The sequence below is a fragment of the Protobothrops mucrosquamatus genome, unplaced genomic scaffold, assembly GCF_001527695.2.
Source record: "Protobothrops mucrosquamatus isolate PMUCROS unplaced genomic scaffold, P.Mucros_1.0 scaffold8, whole genome shotgun sequence".
In the NCBI taxonomy this organism is placed as follows: domain Eukaryota; kingdom Metazoa; phylum Chordata; class Lepidosauria; order Squamata; family Viperidae; genus Protobothrops; species Protobothrops mucrosquamatus.
The window spans coordinates 310,047-316,193 of NW_015386395.1; positions in this window are offsets into that span (position 1 = coordinate 310,047).

Below are 6,147 nucleotides of genomic sequence, written 5' to 3' on the forward strand. Positions count from 1 at the left end.
GTTCGGGTAGTCCTCCAACTGCTCTCTAGGCGTCTTTTCCGGCGCTTCATCTCTCTCAACTCCTCGGTAAACCAGGGCGCCAGTTGAGATCTGCGCCGGGTCAGAGGCCGCAAAGGCACGACTCGGTCCAGCGCTGCGGCAGCGGCCACATCCCAGGCCGCCGCCAGATTTTCAGCCGAGTCGTGAACTAGATCCTCCGTATATGGCCCAAGCTCCGTCAGAAACCTCTCCGGGTCCATCAGGCGCCTGGGACGGAACCATCTTTGTTAACCATCTTTGTTAACCATCTTAATTAACATTAGGGGGGGAAAAGTACTTTATAAACTCTGGTTTGTTGCTCAATGACCTTTGAGGACTCAGTTTGCTTAATTTAAAAAAACACCATATTTTAAACACTTAATGACTTGTGCAATGGACGAACCTAATCAGTATCTCCAATGTTGAGATTAAACAAGCATGGGATTACACAGTCAAGCTATGTATATTCCACACGTCGTGAAGGGGCAAAAGAAAGGCCCCATTTTAAAACAAGCTTTAAGTCATTATTCAGATTAATATTATAATGTATATATCCATAGATAACCCAAAAGTTTTAGGTGCCAAAATATACCCCCAAAATTGGGTTTGGCTTATCTGCAGATTGTCTTTGATTATATATGGTATATTTACTACCTAACTGTGTAGTATAATGTTTTAGGAATTGAATTAAGAGCAGGGATAGCCAGATTGGAGCCACATTCAGTCATATAAACTCAGCTCCCAACCCAACCTATGTCACAGAAGAAGTGCTGTGTGTGTTATGTATACCATCTGGAGGGCCTAAAAAAGCTATACATTTAACAAATATACTATCATCAAATTTACTACCAAAATGCCTAAAGACTAGTAAAAGACATTTTGTTTACTTATTAGATTGCTATCACACCTTTCCATCAAGAAAGAATGGAACAAATAAATTGCATTAGATGTTTCAATTTTATTTTAAACAAAGCTGTGGTGTTTTACATATACACCTTTCTTCCTCATGGAGTTCTGTGAATCCCTCCAACTGAGTTTTATTCAAGCAGAATACAGAATCACAGAGTGGGAAGGGACCTTGAAAGTCTTCTACTCCAACCTCCTGCTCGGCAGGAGACCCTATAACAGGGGTGTCAAACTGCCGGCCCGCAAGCCGGTTTCATCATACCCACCCCATTGCCGGCAGTGGCAAAAAAGCTCCGATACGTTGCGCGACGTCACGTGATGTCACGAGTTTGACATGTCTGCCCTATAACATTTCAGACAAATAGCTGAAAGAGGAGTAAGATCCTAAGGTGAGCACCAAGGAGTAGTTATGTTCATTTCCCCCACAACAACAACCCTGTGAACTGAGTTGGACTCAGAGAGTGACTGACCCCAAATCACCCAACTGGTTTCCATGGCCAAGGCGGGACTTGAACTCACAGCCTCTTGTTTTCTAGCCTTAACCATTGGACCAAATTGGCTCCCTAAAGAGATTCCAGAAGTTCTTAGCAAGTACTGCCTCTTCTGGAATATGGCTGTGCCTTGTGATATAAAAGGATTGACAAATCCAGAGAATGAATAGGAGGCAAGAAAATAAAGAAGATAAGGAAACAGAATGAAATGTCGAAGTATTCATTTATCTAGAAATAAATAATAAGTTCAGTGATAGAGATATTACAGGATAACAGTTTCCCAGACTTGGCAGTGTCCAGGTGTTGGAATTTCAGTTCCCAGCATTCCAAAGCCAGCAGAGCCTTTGATAAGAATTTTGGGAATTAGTTGGTAAGCACCGGTCACAAGATGATGATGATGATGATGATGATGATGATGATGATGATGATGATGATGATGATGATGATGATAATAATAATAATAATAATAATAATAATAATAATAATAATAATAATAATAAAGTTGGAAGGGACCTTGGAGGTCATCTAGTCCAACCCCCATGCTCAGGCAGGAAACCCTATACCATTTCAGACAAATGGCTGTCCAGTCTCTTCTTAAAAACTTCCAGTATTGGCAGGTATTAGTCCCATTTGATACAGGCGGCAGAAAAAATGATTAAAGGGTAGACTTTCTTTCTTTCTTTCTTTCTTTCTCTCTCTTTTTCTTTCTTTCTTTTCTTTTCTTTTTCTTTCTTTCTTTCTTCCTTTCCTTCCTTCCTTCCTTCCATTTTAAGACCTTTCCCATAATTACTAGTCCCCTTTTTTCAAATAAAGGACTGACTCACCAAGGAGAAAAGTTATAGCTCAGTCTATTTTCTTCTGTGTTTGTTTTTCATTGCAGTCATTTCTTAAACATAGGGAATCATTTAAAAAGGATCCAGCACCTGCAGTTAGGAATAATACAATCATTTCTATCATTTCACTGTTTACTGCATCATTCATTATGCTGATCTGATTGGTTCACAGATTTGCTGGTCACCAAAGGAATTATTTCAAATCAAAATCCAAAAACTAAACCCACAGAAAAGCTGTCAGTTCAAGGTCTGCCCTTTTTATTACAAATACAAATAAGAATAAGAAGCCCTAATTAGAATTATAGAATCTGAATTCAAGTTGATCCACCCCAAATTTAAGAGTCCATTTATTTATGATAATAGTTTGCACAATTGTTACTTGTAGCAAATTCTCAGAAATCAAATTTCCTTTAAAAATACTTGTTTTAACCTCAGTTTCCTTTCTATATCATGGCACCAAATGTGATATTTTAAGACTGATATGGAGATTATCTGTATGAAATCTACATTACAAATATTAATAAAATATTCTGATTTAAATAAACAACAAAATTTAATGAAAAAATACAGGATTAAATAATATTTGAATATAAATGTACAATTTAGATGTGCTTTTGTACAGCCAGCATTCAGATCTATCTTATATTTCTACAAAGGTTAGCAGATGAGAGGTAATATTTCCAGCTTTATGATACTCCCAGTGACATGTGCAGTGTTTGATCTTTCACTACATTTCAATCTTGTATCTCTTCAGACTAATGTGAGAACCAGTGTGAAATAATACACTATACAAATCTATTCCTAGTCATGGATTTTGTACCCACCATGTCCTTGCAAGGCTGTTGTGGGATAAAATCAGAAAAAGGAGTATTATACTTGGAGTTTCTAGAAGAAAGGCAATATACACATTGATGGAGGATTGTGTATTCTAAAAATTTTATTTTAAAAATGGAGACATGTGTTTTCACATTCCCTACATTCTGATGTAGATTTTTGGTGCTCTAAATTAACAATATCCATAGTCTGAAACTGTTATTCTCCCTTAAGTTGATGGCCAAATGCCAAAAAAGTCCTCATTATTAAAGGAGATTGTAGTGTTACACAAATCTGCCCCTCCCAATTCTCATGGACTCAATTTAATGTCATTGTTTTAGTAACTAACCACTTGCAATTGGGATAAACTGTGGGGCCAATTACCAGGTTCTAGGTCTCCCTCTAAAGCCATGAGGACTTGCAGCATAACATGCAGAAATGCAATCAAGCTTTCCATGGGAATTGTATCCAGGACATTCTTTGTCCATTTGTTTTTGAAATTTACTTCCTACATCACCTTTAATGTGCCATAGGCAGTTTCCAACAAAACCGTTATCACAACTGTGACACCCCTCACCCTAATTTTTTAGTTCTGAATGGGGTTGCATTACCCCAGGCAGACCCAATGCACAATTTGGTTTTTCTCCTAAACTCATGACTCCTGCTTAAATCATGGCTAGGAGAGTCTTGTTCTGCACCAACTGCATCCTTTTTTGTATTGTGGGGCCCTGTGCTCAGTCACTCAAGCCTTGGTCATTTCAAACATGGACTACTGCAATGTGATCTACATGGGGCTACCCTAGAAGATTACAGAAGCGCAGACAATTTTGGAGGCACCTATGGAGGCACATGTAACACTACTATTACAACAGCTGCACTGGCTGTAGATGTGCTTCCAGGTGCAATTCAAGGTGTTGTTTATTACCTTTAAAGCCCTGTATGGCATCAGTCTGTGGGATATCTGTGGGACCGTCTTTCTCCAATGGGATTGGCCTGCCCCATTCATGCTGGCAGAAGGGGCCTACTGCGGATCCTATCAATCAAGGAATTTCAGCTGGTGGGATCCAGAAGAGCCTTTTCTGCCATGGCCCGTCCTTTGGGACATCTTGCCACAGGAGTGTCTATGGAGGTTCTCAGTCATCCAAGTCATGGTTGTCCCAAAGGTGCTTTTTCAAAAGGCAACTGGATTTTGTTTTTCTGTGAAGATGTTTCGTTTCTCATCCAAGAAGCTTCTTCTTCTTCTTATCAAAGAAGCTTCTTCCATCATTCAGTCAGAACTGAAGCAGCTTTGTGGATAAGAAGGGGAATGTCTTCAAGGACAAAGTCCCGTTGCCTTTTGAAAAAGCACCTCTGGGACTTGTTACAGGAGGTGACATTTGCCCTCATCCTTCTGGCCTTCAAGAAAAGCCTTAAAACTTCGCTTTGCGGATTAGCTTGGGAATCCTGAAGGAGAAGCTTTTGGCTGGCGGTGGTTGGTGCAGTAAATAGAGAAGGCACCACCACCACCACCCCTCCACTCCAATCCCAGGATTTTTGATTTGTTTCAATTTTTTGCCATTTTACCCGGCTTTATATTCATAACTGTTTTTATATTTGCATACTTTATGACATTGCAAGCCGCTTAGCTTTAGAGCAAGGCTTTTCAACCAGTGGTACAGGTACCACCTGTGGTACATTGGAACCTGGCAGGTGGTACACAACCATCCTAGAAAAGTGGTAACGGGGGAGGGGAATGAGCTGAACCGGTGTCAGCACCGCACAAGCCTGAGCCAGAGATGGCTGGAGCTGCAGGGCTGTCAGGGCTCAGCAGAAGCGCCAGGATCAGCGCTTCTTCGGGACTGTCAGGGCTCAATGGAAGCACCAGGATCAGCACCAGGCTCCAGCTGGAGCTCGGCGCTGATCCTGACGCTTCTGCTGAGCCCTGAAGAAGCGCCAATCAGCTGGAATGTTGCAGCATCTCCAGGGTCTTATGATTTACATTCAGATGCTTGGCAACTGATTCATATTTATGATGGTCACAGTGTCCGAGGGTCATGTGAAGTAACCAAAACCTGCTGCAACCACCCAGCAGACAGGGGGGAATAAAAACCAAACACCCCCCACCCCACCCCCGCTGCCAATCCTCAACAGAAATGCTCACAACAATGAAAACCTCAGACAGGAGGAAGAGCGTCGCCAGGTAGGCAGGCAGGTGTCTTGCTCGGCTGTGGCTTGGGGGGCACTTTTTTCAGTGCCATTGTAACTTTGAACAGTCACTAAGCGAACTGTTGTAAGTCGAGGACTATCTGTACCTCATCAGTTTTTTCCTTTTTTTTTTTGGTCATCAAGTTTTTGACACCTTGCTAGGTGATTGGTGGTACTTGGATACTGCCATATCCTAAAAGTGGTACAATGGGTGAAAAGGTTGAAAAGCCCTGCTTTAGAGTAACCATGAACTGCGAGATGGGTGGCCAATAAATTTAATGAATTAATAAAATAATAAAATAATCCTGTCATTAATCCTCTGGCACTGCTAACAGAAAGCAGAGCAAAGACCGGCTTGTGACATCTTGCCAGCCCAGCAGAAAACGTACATCACAAGTCATCTCTCGGGCACACTCACACACACACACCCTTCCAATCACGCGGATGGTGCAAGATGTCCCCGCGTTTCCCCCAGGCTGCCTGCCTGCTCCTTCCCCGCCCTCTCTCCGGCTGCCCCTCTTGCTATCCCCCCCCTCGATCTCTCCGCCTTTGCCAGTTTCCTTTCCGAAAACCGTCTCCGTGGCAACCGGTTTCAGCGGGGCAAACTGAACGAAGGATGTGGTTTTGCATGAGACTTCAGCGATGGAAAATTGCCATGACAACCCGCCCGCGCCGCCCCTCAACTAGGCTCCGCCCGAGCGGGGGCAGGAGGGGGAGACGAGAGTCTTGGAAGGGTGGGGTGGGGGGGGAAAGGAAGGAACGAAGGAGGGAACTGTTAGGCTCGCACATGCGCAGTGGGAGGGCGGGCCTGGGAGGTAAGAGGAAGGGCTTATTGGGAGGGGTGGGGCTTAAGGCTGCCGTAGTTTGAAGGAGAGAGGGAGGAAGGGACCCGAGGCCTGTTA